Genomic DNA, 13702 nt, shown 5'->3' on the forward strand with positions numbered 1-13702 from the left:
AAAACTTAGCGTCGAATACACTAGATCAGCTCCAAAGCTGGTTATACAAAGGACAGGGCAAAGGGGCCCAGGGTGACTCCTTAGTCACATATCCTAAGGCGTTGAGCCAATATGATTTCATAAGCATGTATTTTGGGCATTGGGCTCGATATGATTCATTGATCAATTATCTAGGGCAATTGGTCTCATATGACATTGTAGTCATTTATATGATTGGTATGCATACATGAGTAGGGTTATTACTCTTAGGCATGCTTGTTATGAGTTGTATATATGTTGTTAACTGCTTATGAGCATGTTTAAGTTTTCTTACTGAGCCCGGCTCACGGGTGCTATGTGGTGGAGGTAAAGGAAAATGAAAGCTGGACCATCCTTGAGTTGGAGAGTTTAGGTGACGATGTGTACATATGCGGCTGCTCGACCACCACGGGCCACGGCCAAGGGTTTAAAGAGGATCTAGGGTCAAACCCTATTTTGCTGCTTAGGTCGTCAGGTTGTAACTCTTTTATTGTAATTAACATTTCAAATGTATTTTGGGGATTCCATGTATACAATAAACGTTTTAGTAAAATGTTTGTATCTTTGACCAAAATTTTTAACCCTAAATCATTAATCACGTTTAGTTACACAATTATGGTCAAATGACCCGTTTAGCGAGTTTATCACTATTTAAAACACACAGTGTAACGGTCTCTAGGTAGTAGGGTCACTACACTCCAAGATTAGCGCTGCAGCGCGACCTGCAAACCCTTAAAACCAGCGATTTTAAAAATCGCCAACTTCCCAAAAATCATCCCAAAACATGATTTTAACCGGTTTCAACCATATTAATGGTCTCAACAACTCAGAAATACCAAAACCAACCTTTAAACTAAATCAAAACTTCATTAAACCCAAAATTAAAAAAAGCTTCCAAAAAAAACTTTAAAACCAAAATCTCAAAGTCAACCAAACTCTAATTACCTCTGTTAAACGATTTTCCCTAACAACTTCCAATTCTCTAGCAAGCTTGCTTCCAAGCCAATGGTATCAACCCTCTCTTCCAAAGTCACAAAACTTAGAGAGAGAGAGCTTCACTAATCTTATGAGTTAATAAACACAGTCAAATAAGCATATATATATATACTCAAATGATCCAAATGACCATAATACCCCTAAGTAAAACTTCCCTCTCAAAGCCCACTAAGGGCAGAATCGTTATTTTACTTTCCCTTATCGCATTACACTTAAAACTCTCAACTAATTCTGCCAAACCTGGAATATCAATATTTTCCCCAAAATATGACTCATACTATAGTGAGCCCCGTTAACTCACCAAATTACCGAAATACCCATTGGCTCACCCCAAGCTGGGTACAAGTCACCGTTGTGACTAAACTGCTATCTTGCTCGAAATGACCGACTCTTGCCGAATATCTCAAATATATCCACATAATAATGTGGTCTCAATCATATAATCACAATTATACCATCAACGGGTCAAAATTACAAATATACCCCTTTAAATAAAAGTGGGTCTATTTTGCACATTTAATACACTTAAACATGCATAATCATTCATATAATAATGCAACTCATGCAATTCACATAATTGCGTAAATATTCAATTAATTCACATATAAATACAAAATATTCAAATAATGTTCTCCTGAACCCCTAATCAAAGTACTAAGCCTTATTAGAAATTTTGGGACGTTACATTAACCATCTGTCATTTTTACCTTTAGACACTGAATTGTTTCATAAGCCACACAACCTCATGTTCTTTTAATTTATTTGGTTAGTAATCATTTACAATATTACTTGGCCATATTAATTTTTAAGTTTTTCATTGGCTATATGATTGGTTGGTGTCTTTTCACTTGTTACTAAATACTATATTGGAAAATAGTTATATATTATTAATCTTAGTTTGATTAAGCAATTTTTTTCCTTAGTGTTGGGTTCCACTCAAGTACCATGATTCCATCACTTACTATATCTTTATTTTCTCTCTTCTCATTTTTTTATCTTGCAATTTTCTCTTTAATCATTTTCTTTGTCATTTTTTTTTTGTATCAATTTCTCTCTTCTCAATTTTTTTTTCTCAAAATTTCTCTCCTTATTTTTCATCATTTTTTCTTTCACATTACCTTATCTCATCTTACAAACTTTTAAAAGATATTTCTCTTTGTAAATATATTTATTAATTTTTTATTTTATATTTTTTTTAACAAAATAAAACTAAAAAAATTATTGTTATTGTTTTTTGAAAATTACAAAACTGATTTTTGTTCTCATTCCTGAAAACACAATTTTGAAAAAAAAAGAATGTTAAACAAATAATTTGTTTTTTGTAAAAATTATTTTCTAAAAATAATGTCAAACACCCCTATTTGTTTTCATAAAACAGTTTTTAAGTTTTAAAGACAAAAAACACCTCTAAATTTCTTCATTTTGGATGAGAAAGGGTTTTAGGGTTGGAGAAGTTGGGGATTATAGGATGCATTTATGCGTTTATGTATTGGTCTCCATTCTCTTCAATTTCTGTTAAAATGGCTAAGAAGACTCTTCAATTTGCACCTTCATTTTTAATCGTTTACTACTTTTTAAACGACAAAAAAACCCAATTTTTATCATCAAATAAACAAAACATAATTTTATTTTTCCCTAATAGTAGGACTCCAGCTGTCACAAGGAGACAGCATTGAAAAAATAACAAAATCTTAGTTGTGCGGCCATTCCGTTTGTCCGCATATTAAAAGTTACCTATATATTTATCTTTTTTTTATATATAATTTTTTTTTTAAATTTTGAGACGTATTTAAGTGAGCAAAATAGTATGAGAACACCATAGCAAAAGTGAGGAAAATTTATTAATTATTCTATTTGATATGAAATTTTGAACCAAAGACTTTAAAAGTCTGTTTAAATGGTCTACATAGATAAGATAGCATATAATACAAAACAGCAAAAGATTGGAAAGAAAATTATGAATCAAAACAAAATATAATTGTGAGTGTAGTGACTAATGAGTAATGAGTATCATCATTGGTCATGGCTTATGCATTTAGAAAAAGAAAAAAATTAGGGTTGTGACTCTGTATTTGATCGCACTTTCCATATTATGATTTTGTTGGAAGCTTATTGAAGCGTTTGCGTGTTGTACTTTGTGTTGTGGCAGCTACTTTGACTATAATTTATTCAACCTAAAACAAAAGAAAAGAAAATCACCTCTCTCCCTCTCCTCTCCAACTCAACTACCCCCAATTCTTCTCATTTAATAAATATTCTTTTCATTTCTTTTTCTTTAAACAAGTCTGTGTCCTACGTGGAGAATATCATCACAATTAATTTGGGGAATTGATATCAACGTAACGATGTGACATATAATTCTTGGTAATAGTGCATTTAAAATATACACACAAATATTACACACAGTGATATGCCAGATTAGTCTAGCCAATCATATTTATTAAAACTGGACTCATTATTTTAAAATGCAGTATGTGTAATGTTTAGTTACATATTTTGAGTGTGCATATCATTACTCTTCTTGGTACAATTCACATAATCTCACAAAATTAAATTTAATAAGTATTATGTGATATTGTTAACAAACTATTGAGTATCATCTTAAGTAATGTTGTACACTTTGAGATATCAAATAACAACACTCGTTAATTTACATCTCGGTCGATTAGAATCGTGCTATTTGCCACTTATTTAATAATTAAACCCCTATCTCATCAATAAGAAGATAATCATTTAGGTAAATTATAATTATTCTCATAAAAATGCTTATTGAGAGAGAGAGGTTTTAATCATATAAGAAGAGGGATAATTAATTGAAATAAATACAAGTTATTTAATTATGAGAAACTGCGGCTAAAATTCTAAATTTCTTATATGGTTGAGTGGGTAGGAGTTATGCTTAAGTAGAAAAATTTAGGACGAAGTCAAAATTTCTTTTGGTGTGACTAGAAACCCACATTGGAACATCTCATTAGTCTAAATTTAATAAATTGAATATAAAATTATTCAAATGAAAATAAAATATTTTAAGTCTTAAAATATGTAAATTAAATAATAACAATTATTTTGAAATGAAAAAATATAAAATTATAATTTAATTTTTCTTTAAATTTAGTCTTAAATTAACTCAAAATTAACATAAGATTGAATTAACACATATTTAATTAAATTTCCAACCACAAAAATTTAATTTATTCATTTGTCAATTTTTTTTGTTTTTTATTTTATTGATCTTCATGAATGAAGAGTAAATTTTGGGTAACAAATTAGAAAACTAAAACTACAAAAAAAAAAATCTCAAAATTTTAAAATTATCAATTCAGTATTCAATCAATCTCACACATCAAAACTCGAATTCAGTAAATTCCAAGCCTTCAAATTAGTCAACCCCAAACCTTCGATTTATTCAGCCCAAAACATCAAATAATGAGTTTCCTTCTTCTTTCAAAAATCCAAATCATTGATTGAAAATAAAGTTATAAACCAGACCTTGAATTTTTTTTTATTATTTAAAAAAAGTTGAAAGTTGAAACCAAAATCTGTTCACCCATTCTCAGTTGCCCACCCATTGTCAAATCCCCTACCGTCCTTGTCTTCGCGACTCTTGTACTGAATTTGCGCCTATCGCCGTTTTATTTAGGGTTAAAAAAATTTATATTAATTTATTTTTAATTTTTTTTATAATATTTAATATCTGGAAATTATTTATAGCAATCAGGTATAGACACATGAGGCTCTAGTTGAATTTAAGTGTCAGATTTACGATCACACTAAATCATCGGCAGTAAAAAAATTTAACTGTAAATAATTTCACTCGAGCATTTATAGTGAAATTGATTTTTCGCACAAAAATAATTATTTTGTAATGTAATAACATGTTTACTACTAAATAATGAGAATAATATATGTTGTAACCATTTTTGTTCCTTTATTTATTTTCATTTAGTAATAGGAATAGTTTATGGAACCTACATAAAGTTGGGAGAAAATAATGAAAATATTTTTTCTCTTGTTTTTTTTTTAAGTAATGTCATTACTAGTAATTAATTTTTATTTATTTTATTTTTTATTATTAAAAATTAAAAGACAAATTTAGCCTAAAAAATATTCTTATTTAAAAAAAATACATTTTTTACAAATGACAATTTAATCAAATTAAAATATTCCGATTACCTTCAGATTTATTCTGACCATTTTAGTAAACAACATAATAAAAAAATTATTCAGATTTTTAATATTTTATTCTGATTCATTTTTTCTATTGATTTATTTCGATTACGATTACATATTAAAAAGCGTGTGATAAGAAAGAGAACATAATCCAAACTTCACTGACTTCGGCTGTTTTGTTTGAGTTGTACCTTTCTTGTATTTTAAAAATCTAGGATTCTATGATTGTTGGGCAAAAATCTTTCCTGATTTTTTCTCCTATCCTGTAATCATTTTATTTTGGTAAATGTATCATACGTTGTGATTAGGGCTGTGCAAAAAATTTTACAACTCGTCCAATCCGAATAAACCGCCCAAACCAACCCGAAAAAACTGCCAAAAAACGCAACCCGAATAAACCGTCCAAAATTTAAACCGCCCAATTGTTACATTGGGCGGGTTTAAAATAATTATCAACCCGCCCAATATAACCCAACCCGCCCAATTAAGAATTTATTATATTCAAATTGTTATACCCAAAAATTGGAGAATGCATCCTAGGAGGCTAAGGAGAATGCATTCTAGGAGAGTTAAGGGGAGTGGTCCTAGGAGACCTCAAGGAGGATGTGGTCCTTGGAGACCCCAAGGGAGTGGTCTTAGGAGACCCCAAGGAGAAAATGGTCTTAGGAGACCCCAAGGAGGATGTGGTCCTAAGAGACCCCAAAGGTGTGTAGGAGGCAAGCCTCCCAAAGTTTCCTAAGTGTTGGCTCGAACGTGTCCAAGGTAAGTAGCTAAGGAGGAGGAGTCTCATGCAAGAGGAATGAGACTTAGATTTTGATAAGGAGAGCCTATACAATGTTCGATCGGACATGTTTGGGAGATGCTAAAGGAGGTTGCCTCAATGTTGTCCAAGGTGAGGGTGCCTCAATGTTGTCCAAGGTGAGGTTCCCTCAATGTTGTCCAAGGTAAGGTTCCCTCAATGTTGTCCAAGGTGAGGTTCCCTCAATGTTGTCCAAGGTAAGGTGCCAAGGACATTGCCTCGGACCACCTTGGTCCGAGGAGAAGCCAAGGAGATTGGTTCAAGGAGGAACATGGCATGCTAGAGGAGAGTACATGTCCGAGGAGAACCATGCACGTTCAACCCACCAAAAGCATGTCCTACCACCATGCATATCCTACCACCATGCATGTTCAACCAGCACTTGCATGGGTAGTGAGTAGGAGGTGGACCAACTAGCTAGAGGAGACTAAGTCAGACACAACTTCAACAACATGCGCGGGAATCTCTCATTCTTCCCACAAATGGGGAGTTTGTTACATTTTGAATTTTGAATGTTTATTTGTAATATAAATGTAATAAATATAATAAAATATTCCTATTATAAGGGGATATCAGTTGAGGATCCCATCTCTATAAATAGAGAGCTTATGAGATGAGAGAGGGGTGGCTTCTGCTTCTTCTTTCTAGAGAGAGAAAATTGGGTCTGTCTATTCTAGAGAGAGAAAGTGCTGAAATTAGAGAGAATTCTTGTATTTTCACAATCTGTACTGAAGAAACTCAGTTGGTTCAGTCCATCTGATCTTGAGTATAGATTTATAAATCACAACTCTAAGTGGATTAGGCTATTACCGACAATCGGGGCTGAACCACTATAAAATCTTTTGTGTTATTTACTTTTTCTTGTTTATACCGTCTGTTGTCGTTTTTATTTCTCTTGAAGGCTTGTCGTTATTGACGTTCTCACGTCGTTGGCTAAAAACGCAATCAACACAAATAAATATATAAATTAATTAAGTTTTGTTTTAATTTTTTTACTATAAATTTAAAATATTGTTTTAAGCTTAAAAATATAAACTTCACACTATTAGTACTAGTATTTAAAAGAAAAAAATTACAAAAATGTTAAAAAAAAATACCACTTTTGTTTGGGTGGGTTGACCCGACCAACCCGCCAAAAAAAATACAATTTCGGTTTTGGCGGGTTAACCCGACCAACCCGCCCAAATTATTGGACGGGTTAAATTTTTTTTTCTTCTTAATTGGGCAAGTTACGGGTCACTTTTGGTAGGAAATTTGTGGACGCCGGAACTCTTTTTTGTTTTTTTTTTGGGCCCAGCTCTCTATTTCAATTAATGTGTCAATTTCAAACGTGACCAAATTAAGGACTAAACTAATGACACTAATTGACCATTTAAAAAGAAAAACACAAATCTCAAAAGCTTCTTTTTTTTTTGGAACAGTTTATTAATAATTATTGCTCTTGATCTCACTTTTTTTCTTTCTTTCTCCCTTCTAATAATTAATATATGTAATTTAAAAAAATCCATTATCTAAAGTTGATTAACGCAATAGCAAGTAAATTGGTTGTTAGTTAATCTAATTATCCGACATAACATAACGTAGAATTAGAAAGTAAATAGTTGTTTCACTAAAGTTAAATTTAAAAAGGAAAATGGAAAAGTTGTTTTCTATGTAGCAATAAATTTCTCAATTTTAATTAAGAGAAAACTGATACATTAATGGTAAGCATGTGGTCCAGTATCTGATATGTTTTATAGTTAGTTGTAGTCACGAGGGTCGGTTCATTTCCTCCATCTCTTTATTTAGTGATAATAGAAGGTCTATTATTATTATTATTATTATTAGAAAAATTATTGAAAATAATTTATTTTTTAAGTGATTTTGCACGTCGGTAAACTTTTGATAATCTTTTGTAAAATAACTTCTATCTAAAATTCGATTAATTGTCTAAATTTTTCGATTAACTCCTGTTTAAATTTTTGACTAACTGAGAATATTTTACAAAAAATTATTAAAACTAAATTAAAGTACACAATAATTTTAAAAAATAAATCATTTTGTCAAATGACCTTTATTATTATTATTATTATTTTGAAAATTTCATTAATCAATGATATTATTAAATTAACTGGGAAAAAAATAGATTTCCAAACGCGTGAATATATTATACATAGATATAGAGAGAGAGAGTATCGAATTAATGTGCACTCAACAAAGATAAACAATGTATATATTTAAAAAAAAAAAAAAAGATAAAAAAAAGTATAGTGCTTCTGTAAATTTGATTAAAGTATTGTATTTTTCTTTTAAGTTTTTTTTGTAGGATAATGGAATAATAGTGATTGAAGGAAATGCTTTATGGGCAGAAAAGAAAAGAAAGGAAAGGTACATATAATGACACCGACTTCTATGTAAGATAAATATATGCTCATGAGTAAAGATAGGGCATTTGTTTTTGAAGTTAAATTACGAAAAATGCTAAGAGTTTCACTTTGATGAAACTTGATTTGATGTGTAATTTATCATATTTTAATTGATAAATTATAATTAATACAGATTTAATTATATTTATTAGTTAATTACTAATAACTTACATGTCACTTAATTGTAGTGATGTATGCACTGATATCATGTTATTGCATGTAATATGTTGGTACCACGGGTGAGCATCTAAACCGGCAAACTGCGGCGACCGACTGCACCGCACCACACTACACCGTAAACTGCGGTGTCAAAAGTGGAATGGTTTGGTATGGTTTGTATCTTAGCTAAACCGCGCGGTGCGGTGCGCGGTTTGACGGTATGAAATTTTGGTTTGTACCACGCCGCACTGTATACTTACAAATATGTTAAAAAAAAATTAAACTTTACATATATACCATTTTTTAGTAACTCAATCTAAAGCTAGGAGTCCACTTAAATTAGGGTATAATCTTATTCTCTAACACATCATACACGACAACAACTCCTTCCTCTTTCATCTCATTTGCGTCTCATCCTTATCACATCTTTATCTCACACATATTTTTTAACACACTTACACCGTGGAAAACCACCCATACCACACCGCAAAAAATGGTTTGGTTTGGTCGGTTTGGTGCAACGAAATCACACCGCACGATATGTTCTAGCTACTACACCACACTTGTGGCGTAGTGTATTAAAAAGTGTTCAAACCGCCCAAACCACACCGTACACACCCCTAGTTGGTACATATTCACTCTCATAAATAATTTTAAAATAGGGAATTCTAAAAAATAATAGAGAAAGATGTTAAAATAGGTGTCCATCAAATGCTTCATAAACCATCTTCATTTTAAAAATTCTCTAAAATTTACTATTCTTTTCCTGAGAAGGCAATAAAGCTTCTTCAAAAAAATTAATTAATATTTGAATGTTTTTACTTTTGTCTTTTTTTTACTTTAAATAGTTTTTAATTAATATTTTTCTACTTTTTTATTTAAATGAATAAATAATATTTAAATGATGTGAATAAAAATATAGAGAAGTTGATGTCCAAAGTTATGTAAAAAAAAAATAGAATTTTGGTGATATATTTTAAATGATAGAGTAGAAAAACTACTATGAGTATTTTTATTCTTAATGTTATAAGAGTATCTTCATCCATACTAGCCAATTAATAGCTAAATTTTAGCCAAAATAGCTAAAATACTACTATAGCTAGTCCTTTTTTTTGAACTTCTTCCAACTATGTTCTCTATTTTATAGAGAGTTGATTATTTCAATTATTTACCTAATTAATTATTTTATTATCTTATATTTATAGAGAATTTATCTGTTGCCAACTTTTATGTTCCATCCTTACTAATTTTTATTATTAAAATAATATGTCATTTATTTGACTTGTCCAAAAGTAAATTGTTATAATAGCTAGGATGATGCGGTTATGGTCGGAGTAGGAAAAAAACTAAAAAAATGTCATATCATTTGCTAAAATGACTAATTTTATCAAGTGACTAGTGTGGTTGGAGTTGTTCTTATAATGCATTTAATATATCCAATATTTATTATAATTTAATATATAATATTAAGCACTATCAACTACAAATAAAATTTTATAAAATATTGAGTAAGAAAACTTATATTTTTTCTTGCTACGAAAAAAAATGAGATTAGTGATGTTCTCACATCCACAGTCCAATACTATCTCAAAAATCTACTAGAATCATAGGTGGAATGAAAAGAGATTTGTCTCATGCTTTCTTAGTAGTTATTAAGGAAGTCTACTAAGCATTAGGGTCCCATTAATCTAAGACGGCTTTTTTTTAGCTGTAGTCCTTATTCTTTACAATTTGTAACACTTAGGTCTCAAAAAATTGATTTTGTATCAGTTAAGTCTCCAACATTTTCAAATCGTATTATTTAGGTCCCTAAATACTATTTATATTTCTTTTTCCTTTTAAAATATATAAAAAAATATAAAAAAATGGTGAATCAATCTTAAAAGTTTGGACTTCTTAAATATATTTTCAAGGCTTTTTTTAAAAATATTTAAACTAAATTTTTATTGAAAAAAAATTTACCTACATTTTTTTAATATTAATAACTGAACTATCTTGATATTATCGATATTTATCATGTACACATTTATTTTTATTTTGTAATTTTTTTTTATAATGCAACTTATAACTAAGCATATAAATACACATAAATAACTTTATATACACTATTCACTTATAAATTGCATTATTTAAAAAAATTATAAAAAAAGCAAGCATAGACATAATAAAAATTAATATTATCGAGATAAGTAGTTTAATTAAAAAAACAACAATGTATGTAAGAATATTTTTTTGATGAAACCGTAATTTAATTTATAAAAATATTTTATATTAAATATTTTTAAAAATATCATGAAAATATATTTTTTCAATATCATGTTTATTATTGTCATAAATTAAGTATTCAAAATTTTTAAGAATGATTCATCATTTATTTTGTAATTTGTTTATGTATCTTAAAAGAAAAAATAAAATAAAATTAACATTTAAGGATCTAAATAATACGATTTGAAAATGTTGGGAACCTAACTGATACGAAATCAACTTTTGAAACCTCAATGTTATAAAGTGTGGACTGCAGCTATAAAACAAACTCATCTAAGAAAGACAAACCCATAGGAAATTTAATATTTCAACATCATTGTGGTGGGTGGAAATTCATTCCTCGATAATTTAAAAAAATAATTTTTGTAGGTCATCTTTGCCATCAGGCCACCATCACTAATAATTGTTAGAAATTTTATGTTAGTGTTAGATTTCCTAAGGTAATGAGCATTGCTATAAGATATTTATATTACTCAACACCACTTTATATTAATTAATATAATTTGATATCAGATCTTACGTAATATATTTTAAATTAAAATATATAAGACTCAATATTAAATTACAGCCCGTGTCACAATGTCTTAGTATTTATCTAAAGTAACATATGTCAACATGATAAAAACTAATGTAATCAAATGGATTATTGGCAGCAAAGTATTCCATCCCACGTTCACATCATAGAAAGAAAATTTATTTAAATATTTATGTGTGTATGTGTACAATATGATAAAGCTAACACTCACAGATTCCTGGAAGTGCATCTCCAAGGATAACGATTTTTTTTCTTTGTTTAAAAAACATATTCATGGAAAGGATAAAAAGGGTGGCTGTGTGTTACCTCCCATATGAGCAAAAAAATGACAAAATATACGAGTAAAGTCTGCAAATCTTGACTTTGCTTCATGATCTATTCTCTCTTCTTCTTTTTATTTTATATTTTTTCAAAGCATGTGTTGCGACTTGTGATTTACCAAAGTGACCTACCCACAGTTCCACGTGTCCGTACAAGTCAACATTGTTTTTTAAATCTTTAAATATGATAAAGAATGATATTTTTTTTTTCTTTCAATATGATAATTTAAAGCATTATAATGTGTTATGTAATTGTAGGCGTGCCCATGTGATTGGCCGTCAACCTTTGAATGTGGTCACTCAATTCAATCGGAACCCTTCTCTTCTCATTATGGAAAACCCTAAAACAATCATTAATATTCTAATTTTACTGCTTTCTTACAATAATATTATTGCAAATACAAGTCCCTAATATTTTGTATTTTAATTTATTTATTTCTTAAGCTAATATATTATTGATTTGATCATTGTAATTGTCAAAATCTTCAAAATAGTTTTGAACTAGGCTAGCATTTATGTGTATTTGTTTAGTACTAGGGTCTTGAATAACAAAATAAATGCTATCTTCCAAAATAAATATAAAAGGAAGATATAAATGCAAAGATGGAAGGACATCTTTTATTAGTTCCCACCCCCTAAGATTTGGAGAACTTTAATCATTAGAAAATTTTATTTTATTTGTTTGGATAAACTAGTGGTGTTTGCTTGCACATAATCAAAATAATTTATTACAATTTGAATAATTAATATTCAGAATTAAATAATCCAAATCAAAATAAATTATTTACTTGCAAGAATCTATAGGAATCATTATTATTTTCATTAATATATTTATTTTAATTTAGAATCAAAATTAATTATTTTTAAGTTTAATTAATTTTTTTTATATCTATTTGATAAATATTAAACATAATATAATAAATTTATTTTTAACTTAAAATGTTAATTTTCTTTTTGTGAATTTATAATTTAAAATGTGATGGGAATGACACCAATTTTATTCTTCAATACTCAATTAGTATGGAACCTAACTATTATTTCCATTCTAAATAATGTAATAATACCCATTAGGGGTTGAGTTCATCTTCCCATCAGTTAGGATTGAGCTCATCTTTTGGTTGGTTGTTGATATAAAAGAATCTTAAATTTATGCCTTTCGTCCACAATTTTTTTTTATATATTTTAATATTATACGAGAATATTTTAATATATATGACTTGATTTAGTGTCCAATAATGGTTTTTGGATATTTTAGTCTCGATCATACCCAATTTCACAGTGATTATATTCAAATTGAATAAGCAAAGAGTGGATGAAATGAGTTGTAGAGGTGATTTTCAGAGATAAAGTTGGCATAATTATAATGTGTGACCCACCTATATATATATATAATTGAGAACCAATAATCACTTTCGTCCGTTTGGGAACAAAAAGCTAATCATGCCTACATATTTATCAAGCTCTTTAAGCAATATTTGATTGCCATTGGGTCACAAAAGCATCACGATTACGATTAGTGGATAGTTAGGTCAAATTATCTAAAAGGATTTCAAAGCATGTACACGTGTACGGTCATCCATTCAGCAACACTCATGGGCTGACCTAGATTTTAAAGTCTTCATTCCCACATTAAAGTAAACGTGGGTACCACTAATTCCACGTGGCATCCTTTGCATCAGAAGAAGTACATCCATTTCGGAATTATGGTGAGTCCAAAGTTGACAAATTTCCATTCAATTAATTTCTTCTTTTTTTTTTGGGACAAATTTCCAATGCATTTCTAACGGATAACATTTTTTTTTAATGGTTTATACTTGTTTGGATATTGTATTTTGACAAATTATTTTTTGGACCTTATGTTTTGTAAAATAGTTAAAATAGAATTCTAAACTCAATTTTGAAGAAGAAAAAATTGAATATAACAACACAGTTTTTAAGCAGAATGATTTTATTTTTGTTCTGAATTGTTAGTTTGGTAGATTATTTGTGATTTTAGTTGAAAAAATATTGACCAAAATCAGGTTTAGGGTCCAAA

The sequence above is a fragment of the Humulus lupulus genome, chromosome 8 (genome assembly GCF_963169125.1).
Source record: "Humulus lupulus chromosome 8, drHumLupu1.1, whole genome shotgun sequence".
NCBI classification, from domain to species: Eukaryota; Viridiplantae; Streptophyta; class Magnoliopsida; order Rosales; family Cannabaceae; genus Humulus; species Humulus lupulus.